Source organism: Colobus angolensis, unplaced genomic scaffold, assembly GCF_000951035.1.
Source record: "Colobus angolensis palliatus isolate OR3802 unplaced genomic scaffold, Cang.pa_1.0 Scaffold587, whole genome shotgun sequence".
Taxonomy (NCBI): domain Eukaryota; kingdom Metazoa; phylum Chordata; class Mammalia; order Primates; family Cercopithecidae; genus Colobus; species Colobus angolensis.
The window spans coordinates 451,735-464,181 of record NW_012119454.1 but is presented as its reverse complement, the minus strand read 5'-3'; the positions used below and the strand labels follow the sequence as shown (position 1 = coordinate 464,181).

The 12,447-nt window shown below is 39.2% G+C and overlaps 1 long non-coding RNA gene across 1 annotated transcript in view; it reads right to left on the bottom strand.

Annotated features, from left to right (window-relative positions):
* Positions 1-2,576: 2,576 nt before the first annotated feature.
* The window catches only part of LOC105526299, a 13,338-nt gene continuing 3,467 nt past the window's right edge, over positions 2,577-12,447 (bottom strand). Inside the window, exon 3 of the long non-coding RNA XR_001004060.1 lies at positions 2,577-3,079. This is a non-coding gene — a long non-coding RNA (uncharacterized LOC105526299). The remainder of the gene's footprint in view (positions 3,080-12,447) is intronic.

The following is a 12,447-nucleotide window of genomic DNA, read 5'->3' as shown; positions in this document are numbered from 1 at the left end:
CAAAGAGAAGAAAGCTTAGAGTATGAGGACAAAAATGAAACTGTAGCCAGGTACAAAGAGGATTTGGAGACACAGAGCAAAGTATTGAAGGAAGTACACTGGGAATTTTTATTTGGGTTTTGAGATCCAATTATTATAATCCCAAGTGTGCACTGGTTGCAGTTGCTGAAAGGTTTATTAGCTTCCTGTAAAACCTTCCTTAATTAGCCCAAACTGAGGCAATGCAGTTTCAAACAAGAAAATCTGCCTTTGTCAAAAAGTGCACTCAAATCAGCTTAGAGAACCACAGGCCAGAGAACAGTCCCAGCCGGCCTGCAAAACTGCACCCTTTACTGCTGAGACCCCACTGTGATTCATGGCTCATGGGGTCATCCAGCAGGAACTGGGGGCACCACAGCCCACTGGAAGGAAAGCCCAGAAATAATGGCTCCCTGCAGGTATTCACAACAAAGACTCATAGAGGTATGGAGACAACCTCAGGGTGCAGCTTTTACTGAGTCCATGGACATGACTCAGACTCTGCTTCTCCCGCTGTGAGCCACAAAATTAGCACGAGAAAAAATAAGAAGGGTTAAAAAAAATCACGTTTGCTTTTCAAGAGAGGGGAGACTCAATGTGCTCAGTTTTCATCATCACAAATGGTATATGTTCAATGAGATGAAGGAAATTCTCATTAGTTGAAAGGTTTAATTGATCTTGGTGCAGCCCTTATGCCCACAAAACAACCGCCCACTGCCAGTTAATTTGCCAGGATAAATAAAGCAAGCTGGACCCGTTCGGGCTTGGTGCATGGCTTCAGTGCTAAGGGTGGAGCCCACAAAAGCTTGCACTTCTCCCAAATCTCTTTAAAGCTCTTTCCACATGCCTATAGAATGAATCACGTTGGAGCTGAAATCTCTAGTAAGTGCGCTAGTAAAGTAAGAGGTCGAGATGAATTATATACTTGTATGCAGTTGCAGTCCATCAGATTTTTTATTTTATTTTTCGGTAACTGTAACCATGGGAGCACAAAGGAAGGTCAGGCAGAACAAGAAGTACTGTCGTAAGATTTGAAAAACGCTTCATTATAATTTTCTCATTTAATTAGAAGATGTGTAATGACAGAAGCCACGCAGACCAAGGATACTAAAAGATTTAACAAAAGTAATGCAACAACACATAACCAGATGAAGCCTGGATAAGAAAACATTCAGACAGACAGAAGGGAATCCTATGATGGAAGTGATAAGAGAGCATTATTAAGGCAAAAAATAATCAAAATAATATATATAAACACTTACTGATATTGTTGCAGTGTACAGTGTTGATGTCAAAGAAATGTTCGACAACCACATTAAAAAATGGGCAAACAGCCAAGCACAGTGGCTCACGCCTGTAATCCCAGCACTTTGAGAGACTGAGGCAGGTAGATCACGTGAGGCCAGCAGTTTGAGACCAGCCTGGCTAACATGGCGAGACCCTGTCTCTATTAAAAATACAAAATTAGCCAAGTGTGGTGACACATGCCTGTAGTCCCAGCTACATGGGAGGCTAAGGCAGGAGAATTGCTTGAATCCGGGAGGTAGAGGTTGCAGTGAGCTAAGATCATGCCTCTGCACTCCAGCATGGGTAACAGAGCAAGATACTATTTCCAAAAAAAAGAGAAAAAAAAGAAAAAAAAAGAAAAAATGGGCAAAGGATATGAACAGACACATCTAAAAAAAAGACATACACACAGCCAACAAACATGAAAAAATACTTCATATTACTAATCATCAGAGAAATGCAAATTAAAATCACAATGGGATTCCATCTCACACCAGAATGGCTATGATTAAAAAGTCAAAAACAACAGATGCTCCCAAGATTGCAGAGAAAAGGGAACACTTATACATGGTTAGTGGAAATGTAAATTAGCCCAGCTACTGTGGAAAGCAGTTTGGAGATTTCTCAAAAAACGAAAACAGAACTACCATTCGACCCATCAATCCCCATTATTCAGTATATGCTCAAAGGAATAAACATTGTTCTACCATAAAGGCACATGCACGTGTATGTTCATTGCAGCACTATTCACAATAGCAAAGATAAGGAATCAACTTAGATGCCTATTAAGAGCAGACTGAAGAAAGAAAATGTGGGTGCATATACAACATGGAACACTATCAAGCCATAAAAAGAATGAGATTGTGTTCTTTGCGGCTACATGGATGGAGCTGGAAGCCATTATTCTAAGCGAATTAACACAGGAATGGAACAGGAAACAAAATACCACATGTTCTCACTTATAAGTGAGAGCTAAGCATTGAGTACACATAGACACAAAGGTGGGAACAATATACACCAACACCTACTTGAGGGTGGAGGGTGGGGATCAAAAAACTACCTATGGGATAGTATACTTATTACCTAGGTGATGAAATAATCTGTACACCAAACCCCCGTGACATGCAATTTATCCATTTAACAAACCTGTACATGAACTCTCTGAACATAAAATAGAAGTTGGAGAGAAAAAGTAAATAACAATCAATCAATCAATCAATGTATGAGACTTACCTGAACGCTATAATATTTTATAACAAATGAAATATATATTCTTTGAGCAATGCAGAAATAAAGTTTTTTGTTTAATTGTACATCAAACAATTTATAAGGTGATTTCTGCAAAAGATAAGGCTACAAAATATATTGCTTTTGCAGAGAGATCATTGAAAAACTACTAAGATAATTGGCAAAAAGAGCAAGGTTCTTGAATTAAGAAAATGGAAAGATAACTCCAGTATGTTAAGTGAATGATATTGACTAGTGTTTCCTCTAGGGTCCCAGGAATGCCTGATGAAGCAGATAGTATTTGTCCGTTTTCCATGCGTGGATTGGGACTCACAGAAACCAGATGATGTGAATAGCTGTCAAAAGCTGGTCCCTTGGATTCAGACGTGGGTACAGCTCAGCTGTGCCACTTTCCTTGGTGGTGACGTAGGTTCATTCTTGTGCCTATTGTGCAGCCATGGGCTGCAAATCTAGAATTAGAGCTGAGGTCTTGGCAGCTGCAGATATTTGGCTCTTTTTATTACTCCTTGATCTTCCTGCAGAGAGTCTGACACGGAAACAGGAGAATTAGTATATGTACTTCAGCATTTAAACAGGATCCAACATCAACTTGTAGCTGCTTTCCCAATAGTTCATGCAAACAGAAGGCTTCTAAACATGTCATGTCTCTGTTGGATCAAATAAAGTGGCTCCATTCTGGAATTTTCCTTAACCATATTTTAGTGTGTATTTTCTGATATTTTCCTTAACATTACTTAAAATATTAATGACTCTTGACTGAGTATCTTGAGCTAGGCACTGGGCTGGGCATTTTGCACTGAAGTCTACAGTCTTTCAGAAAACCCCAGAGGTGTGTATGCACTATATGGCCCCAAGCCCAAATTGAGGGAGAGAAGGGAACTAGTTTTAGGTGGCACTTCTAGGAAGAGGTGAACCTGAGTTTTGCACTCTTGCCTGTAAACAACAAATCTCAACAATGTTTTAGGTTTATTCCATAGTGAATTATAATTATTATCACCTTTAGGATTTCTGGTGTGGTTCCTGCATGTCAGTCATAATGAAAAGCAACAACATGGATGACCTTCCAGACAATGTATTCTGAATGCACAATTTTAACTGGCTCAATATATACATATATATATATTGAGCAATGCAGAAATAAAGTTTCTGTTTAATTGTGCATTGAATAATTTATGAGGTGATTTCTGCAAAATATATGGCCACAAAATGTATTGCTTTTGCTGAGAGGGCATTGAAAATCTACTAGAATAATTAGCAGGAAAAGCAAGGTCCTTGAATTGAGAAGATGGAAAGATAGGGAACACTTCTTCATGGCTGAAAGTGTCATTTTGCCTGGCTGGAAAAGATGAGAACCATGATTAAGGGGTATGTCAACCAAGAGATAACATTTTAGTCTGTTCTGTGCTGATATAAAAGAATACAACAGACTGGATAATTGAAAATGAGCAGAAATTTATTTCAGTCATGGTTCTGGAGGCTGGGAAGTCTAAAATCAAGGGGTTGCATCTGGCGAGGGCCTTCTTGCTGTCTCCTCCCATGGAGAAGGCATCACATGGTGAGAGAGAACAAGAGATCAAACTCACAACCTCAAAGGCTTTTATAATCCATTCATGAGAGTGGCATTCTCATCACCTAAACACTTCCCAAAAGTCCCCACCTCCCAACACTGTTGCGTTAAGAATTAAGTTTACAACATATGCTTTTTAGGAGACACATTCAAACCATAGCAGATACTCATAACAAACTTTTTAAACGTATATTAGTGTATTCCATTAGGCAAATATAGGTTATATATATATATTATATATGATATTCATATTTAATATGTAAATATATTATATAAAATATATAAATATAGGTTATATATGATATTTATTTTATATAAATTTATATATTATATGTAAATATATATTTATATAAAAATTTATATACATATTTTTATATATTTATATATAAATATATAGAAAATATTTCATTCCAACATATATTCCATTCTAATATTATATATATAACTGCAGCATATTTCTAGATATGTTTTATATGTTTCAAGATGATATAGATATTGGTACAACAAAGATACATAACTTTTCATGGCTCAGGAGTTCATTTCTTTTTAGCACTGAATAATATTGCATTGTTGATAAATTGATGTTGAGGAAGGCTATACATTTATAGGGACAGGGGTTCTGGGAAACTCTTTGTACCTTGTGTTCAGTTTTGCTATGAGCTTAAAACTGCTCTAGAAAATAAAGTCTATTAAAAAATATGTACCAATCAAGCTAAACTATGAAAAACTAAATTTTGTTAAATCTAAAATATTCCCTTTTTTTTTAAAAAAAAAGTATAATGTCATCTTCTTTGCTGAGAAAAAGGGGAAACATTAATTATTTTCTAAGAAGTATGGGTATGAAGACTCTCCTCTTTAGGTCTCTAAAACTTCTTTGTCTGTTCCTTCTGTATAAGCAGAACTTTGGGTGCCTGGTTTCCTCCATCAATGGGCCATGTGGGTGGACAAAACAAAGAGCAAGGTTCTTGAATTGAGTACTAGTTCTTTCTCCTGCTATTGGAGCCACAGTGGAGTGAAAAATGCTTTGTACAGTGGAAAGGTGCAATGTTGAGTCAAACTTTTTTGTTTATTCAGTTGACATCCTTTGAGGAAGCACCATGGCAAGGCTTGTGCTTCTGCAGATCCTGGACTAAAATTAGAATAAATATGCAGTTCTTGCTGGTGCAAGGCCAGCATTAGATGCCTCCCATGGGTAAAATTCCCAGAGAAAAACAGGAATCTGAGGATTCAATACATCCATCTTAAAAGCTAAAGCAAAACCCAATTTTCATCAGTTTTAAATTGCATTCCTTAAAAGAATTAAAAATACAATTATATTTTTTAAAAACACTTAGATTCCCTCTCATTTCATTTGTAAGCCTTGTTATATCCATGTGATTTATGTATGATTCCACAGAAGTAGACCCTGAGAGGAAGAGCTCCCAAGAAACCTGTAGGAATGTCAGTGGAACCATCCGGGGTCGGGTAGGGGAGAAACATAAATCAAGCAAGGTGGGATCTCAGGCCAAGTTGTAGGGAAGAAAAGTTTCATTTTGCATACTTCAAATCAGTGCCTGCACACTAATTTTTATACATTTTAAACACAGGTTACCATCATTTTAGCTCAGCATTCTGTGTGCAATTGATAGCAATTTTCTCATAATTAACTAATGTGTTCTCTTCATGAGCTCACTCCCAAATTGTTGGCCATATCTGGTCTATACCCTGGAATGCATCATTTCTGCACATCTCTCTGAAAGACAAAATTTCAGTTTATTTCCAATTTCTTAATATATTACTCCCTTCCTCCCTCCTTAAATTTTTGTGCTAAGTTTTCTAAAGCTTGGTCCCTAAATTATGTCCTGGTGATAGAAGAACCAAGAACAGGTAATACACCATGTTCCTTAGCCCACATGTGGTTATCTGAACCTGTTATATGGTCTTGTCTTGCTGAACACCTAGTTTCATTCTTGAAAGATAATTTCCCTTGAATCTACTTTTCCAAACCTTTACTCATTCTATGATCTTTGTGAGAAGGATTTCTGTACTTTTCATAGTAGGGCAGAGCTACATCTTGAACTATCAACACACATGTGAAATCATCCCTATAAACTTTATAAAATTTATCAGGGAAAAAAGAAGGGGGAGAAATGAAAATAAACCAAACTCAGAGCACACTCAACACTCATCCTGAGGTCAGCTTGCTCCCTGACCTGCTTTGTCATAGTTGTTTGGTGCCTCTTGTCCTAGAATCACATAGACCCTTGATTAGAGTTCCCTTAACTACTTTGTAGATAACAACTTCAACATTACGAAACAAGTTTTCCCTCTGAGATATTCTTTCAGGTCCTGCATACTGATGAAGCTACTGATGCCAGCTGGTCTGAAGGACACCACAAGAAGCTAACTCACCAAAGAATGCAGTTTCCATATCCTGATGACTTCATCCTCCTTACCCAAAGCAGTCAATGACCCCAATTTTCCAGCTCCTTATCCTCTACAATCCCTTTAAAAACTACAGCTCAGGACTCCACAGGGAGACAGATTTGAGGGTCTCCTCCCATTTTTCTCACTCAGTGTCCTGCAATAATTAAGCTCTTTCTCTGCTGCAAACTCTGCTGTCTCAATGTATTAGCTTGTTACTGCACAGTGGGCATACAGACTCTGTGGTCCTATAACACATAGTCCAAGACAGCTGTTGTTGGGTAAGTCTTTCAGGTCCTGCTTGTCTGCACACAAAGTTTCAAAAGGGAGAAGACTATAAGATGTCTTCACTGGCTACAAATAAAATGTCTTAGAAAAACTCCCATGTTACTTTCTTCAGTCTTCCCAGTGGTTCTCAAAGTGTGGTACCTGGACCAGCCTCATCACCTGGGAATTTGCTAGAAATGCAAATTATAGAATCCTTCCCTAGACCCGCCAAATGAGAAGGAGTGGGACCCAGCATTCTGTGTTTTGACAAGCCCTCCATAAGCTTCTAATGTTCCCTCGACATTGAGAACCACTGGTTAGGACTGCTATCTCTCTCATCAAATCTCATTCAGATCATGATCTAATTAGCAAACAAGACTGTGAGTCATTCTGGGACTGACCTGCCTTTTTTTCTTTATATATACCAAAGCTTTCTGTGTTTCAGCTGACTAAATGGGTGGAATTCAGGAAGGAGCAGCCAGTTTATGAGGGCACTGTGAAGATTTAACATATTATGGTGGGGTTGCAGATCAAATCCACACAGGGACTTAAAAAAATTGAAGCATTACAATATAAGACACAGAGATCAAACATTTCCAAGCTTTAAGAAAATCTAAGACTGAACACAGTGGCGCATGCCTATAAATTCTAGTACTTTGGGAGGCTAAGGTGGAAGGATTGCTTGAGGCCAGGAGTTTGAGGTTAGCCTGGGCAACACAGCGCAACTTTGTGTCTACAAAAAAACTAAAAAATTTAGCTGGGTTTGATGGCATGTGCCTCTAGTCCCAGCTACTTGGGAGGCTGAGGCAGGAGGATGACTTGGGCCCAGGAGTTTGAGGCTGTAGTGAGCCATGATTGCACCACTGCTCTCCAGTCAGATGAACAGAGCAAGATCCTGTCTCTAAAATAATAATAATAATAAAATTTTACAAAGAACAAAAGAGAAGACCTAAGAAAATTGAAAGAATGGTATCAGAATATAACTTGGGCAAGCGATAACTATATAAAGAAGAGGTAGTGGTCCACAGACTACTTTCTAAACCTCTGTATGTCTCCCCATTCAGCAAGCCGCAAATAACAACACACACCTGTAAATCAGAGTCAAGTGAGTTTCATCAATGACTAAAGCAAGACTCCATTAACCTATTTACAACCAAGATAGCAGCCCACTTTGAGTCTTGTGGGTCTCACAGTGGGTCGCCATCTTGGTTGTAAATAGATTAATGCCTCCAAGGATCATTTTCTCAGAGTTAGACTCTCTTCCATGGTGAATGTTTTACAGCATTCCTTTTACAAAAATGTAATGAAAACCACTGATAATGAGCACAAATAATTTTCAAACATATACTTGAGGCTGTAACTGCAATGTAAAACAGAAATGTAACAGGAAAGCAACTCTTATTTTAAAACACCATGGCATTTTAATAGTTAAATGATAAGACAGGGATGGGACAAAAGACCCACAGGTTTGCTCTAGGTACAATCATTGACATAGATACCAGAACTGCCAACACTGATGTGTTGTGTTGGCAACTGAAATAGCAGCAGGAGGATTTCCATAGATGGTGTTTTCCAAAGTGGTGACTAGTCCTTGATCAGGTTCTGATCAAGGAAATTGACCGCAGTCCTCTGTTTCCACTGTTTTGCTTTCTTGTGAATTTCATGTTGATTAAAACTGTTCAAACTGGAGGTCATGATGTTAAGTGAAGTAAGCCAGTCACTGGAAGACAGTGCAGATTCTCACTCCTGTATGGGAACTCAAAAAAGTGGATCTCATGGAGATAGAGTGTAGAATGATGGTTACCAGAGGCTGGGGAGAGAAGTCTCTCCATGGGCCACCATCGTGAGTCTCACAGTGGGCTGCCTTCTTGATTGTAAATAGGTTAATAGAGCCTTGCTTTAGTCATTGATGAAATCCACTTGAATATGTGTTGAATACTTAGAACAATAGACAGCCACAGTAGGTATCCATTAATTTCAATAATTAGTATTCGCAACCAAATTTATTCAGATGAGCAGTCTTCATGAAAACTAACCTTCTTGGGTAAGTAGGATGAAGCTGTTTATGAGTATAGCACTGAGCCACTGAATGAATATACTCCTACCTAATAGATTATAACTTATGTCCTAGCTTATTGAGGCAAATTATAAAAATATTTTTAACAGCAAACATTTATCACGCAATGTTAGGACTGTTGCAACCTTGTTTCCTGCTGTCAAAATTAAATCTACGGCATGTACTCGTTGATCCTTCATGGAGGGAAATCCCCTTACTACTTTTAGTTTTCAGTTTATTTTTATTCTTAATTAACAAATAATAATTACATGTATTTATGGGTTAAAATGTGATTTTTTATACATTTATACATTGTGGCATTAACAAATCAGGCTAATTAAAATAATCATCACTTCACATATTTGTCATTTCTTTATGGTGAGAACATTTGAAATCCAATTTTTAAAGCAATTAAAAAATATACAATATATTATTAACTACAGTCACTGATATGGTTAGGCTCTGTGATTCCACCCAAATATCATGTCAAATTTTAATCCCCAGTGTTGGAGGAGGGGCCTGGTGAGAGGTGATTGAATCATGGGAGTGGACTTCCTTCTTGCTCCCCTTGTGATTGTGAGGGAGTTCTCATGAGATCTGATGGTTTAAAAGTGTGTGGCACTTCCCTGTTAACTCCTCTCTCTCCTCCATCACCATGGTAAGATATGCTTGCTTCCCCTTCATCTTCTGCCATGATTATATGTTTCCTGAGGCCGCCCCAACAATGCCTCCTGTACGGCCTGCAGAACCATGAGCCAATTACATCCCTTTACTTTATAAATTACCCAGTCTTACATAGTTCTTTATAGCAATGTCAGAACAAACAAATACACTAACCTTGTTGTGCAATCGGTCACCAGAACTTATCCTTCCTGTCTAACTGAAACTTTGTACCCTTTGACCAACATACACCGCATGCCCCCATCCTCTGACACCCACCATTCTACTCTCTACTTCTATGAGTTTGACTTTTTTAGATTTCACGTATGAGGGAGGTTATGCAATTTTTGTTTTCCGTGCCAATTTCCAGGGCATGGAATGGTGTGGATGGTACAGATGCCCCAAATTGGCTACAGAGCTGTGGGCAGAAAACTTGAAGACAGCTTGAGGGTATTTTGGAATCCAGCTCTGAGGCACACAGCAAGCTTGATGGGGCTTTAATGACAACCGTTGGAGAAACAGGATAATATTCCTCCCTGCCTTTGTCCACTTGGGATTCTATAATAAAATAGAATACACTGACTGGCTAAAGCAACAATCATCAATTTCTCATGGTTCTGGAGGCTGGAAGTCCAAGATCTGGGTGCCAGGAGATCCAGTGTCTGGAAAGGACTCTTCCTTTGGTTTGCAGGTGGCTACCTTCTTGTGTCTGCAAATGGTAGTGAGAGAGAGAGAGGGTGGGGAACAAGCTCTCTTATGTCTCTAATTGTAAGGGCACTAATCCCATCATGAGGGCTCCATTCTCATGACCTGTTTTTCAAAGTCCCCATCTTCAAATACCATCTGTCTTAGCCTTACAGGCTGCTATAATGAATACACCATAAAATGGGTGGCTTATAAACAACATAAATTTATTCCTTCCATTTCTGGAGGCTGAAAGTCCAAGATCAAGTTGTGGCAGATTTAGTGTCTGGTGAGGACCGGCTTCCTGGTTCATACATGGTGCTAGGTCCATCCTGGTTCATAGATGACACTATGTTCTTGCTGTGCCCTCACATGGTAGAAGCGTCAAGGGAACTTTCTGGGTCCCTTTTTATAAGGGCACTCATCTTATTCATGAGGCTCCACCCTCATGACCTCACTACCTCCCAAAGGCACCACCTCCTAACGCCATCACCTTAGAGGTGAACATTTCAACACATGAAATTTGGAAGACACGGATGTCCAGATCGTAGCACCATGATAGTAAAGATTGGGATTCCAAAACATATAAATTAGGAGAAGGTGAATTAAACGTTCATTCCATTGCATCCCCTATCTGCCCTGTGGAAAGAGAATGCATGCCTATTGAAGTCAGATGCCTGCCTATTTAACTGGCATTTTCACTTGCTGGGTGTGGACGGTACACGTGCCCCAAATTGGTTACAGAGCTGTGGGCAGAAAGCTTGAAGGCAGCTTGAGGGCATTTTGGAATCTGGCTCTGAGGCGCACAACAGACTTGATGGGTCTTTAATGACAACCAGAGACTTGGAAGTGGAGAGTGATCTTCTACACAACAGATGAGAATGAACTTCTCTCCAACATTTGTTTGGATGAGGCAACTCAAGCCATCCATGGGACTAAATGCTCTAGCCTGTCAATACCCAGCTGATTGGAAATTCTTCTGGGAAGAAACCTTCTCATTCCCCATCTGGCAGGCTCCTGATGCCACTGCACCATTGGAGGTTCCTAAAATGCTCATCAACACAATTCACTGGCAGCTAATTTTACCTAGGGATTTGACTCTTTACATTACTGAGTGGGTGGAGAAAAGCTTTCCATCTCTCATATATTTGGAAAGAAGACCAGAACTGGGCCATGTACACAGGAAGGGGGGAATCCTGCCATCTGTAGCAATGGGACTGCTTTCTCAGGAAAAACTTGGTTTTATTAGGTTTAGAAAGTCTGTTCATCAGAACTACCAACTCATCCAGCAATCCCACTTACTGGATATCTACCCAAAGGAAAACAAATCATTCTACCAAAAAGATACCTGCACTCATATGCTTATTGTAGCACTATTCACAATAGCAAAGATATGGAATCAACCTATGTGTCCATCAATGCATGAATGGATAAAGAAAATGTGATATATATACACACCATGTGTATTAGTCTGCTCTCATGCTGCTGATAAAGACAAACCCAAGACTGGGCAATTTATAAAAGAAAGAAGTTTTAATGGACTCACAGTTCCATGTGGCTGGGGAGGCCTCACAATCATGGCAGAAGAGCAGGGCACGTCTTACATGGTGGCAGGCAAGGGAGAATGAGAACCAAGTGAAAGGGGAAACCCCTTATAAAACCATCAGATCTTGCTGAAGTTGCTTATCAGCTTAAGGAGATTTTGGGCTGAGACGATGGGGTTTTCTAAATATATAGTCATATCATCTGCAAAGAGGGACAAGTTGACTTCCTCTTTTCCTAATTCAATATGCATTATTTCCTTCTCTTGCCTGATTACCCTGACCAGAACTTCCAACACTATGCTGAATAGGAGAGAGGGCATCCTTGGCTTGTGCTGGTGTTCAAAGGGAATGCTTCCAGTTTTTGCCAAAGTCTCAGGATACAAAATCAATTGTGCAAAAATCACAAGCATTCCTATACACCTTTAACAGAGAGATAAATCATGAGTGAACTCCCATTCACAATTGCTACAAAGAGAATAAAATACCTAGGAATCCAACTTACAAGGGATGTGAAGGATCTCTTCAAGGAGAACTACAAACCACTGCTCAAGGAAATAAAAGAGAACACAAACAAATGGAAGAACATTCCATGCTCCTGGATAGGAAGAATCAATATCCTGAAAAAGGCCATACTGCCCAAGGTAATTTATAGATTCAATGCCATCCCCATCAAGCTACTAATGACTTTCTTCACAGAATTGGAAAAAACCACT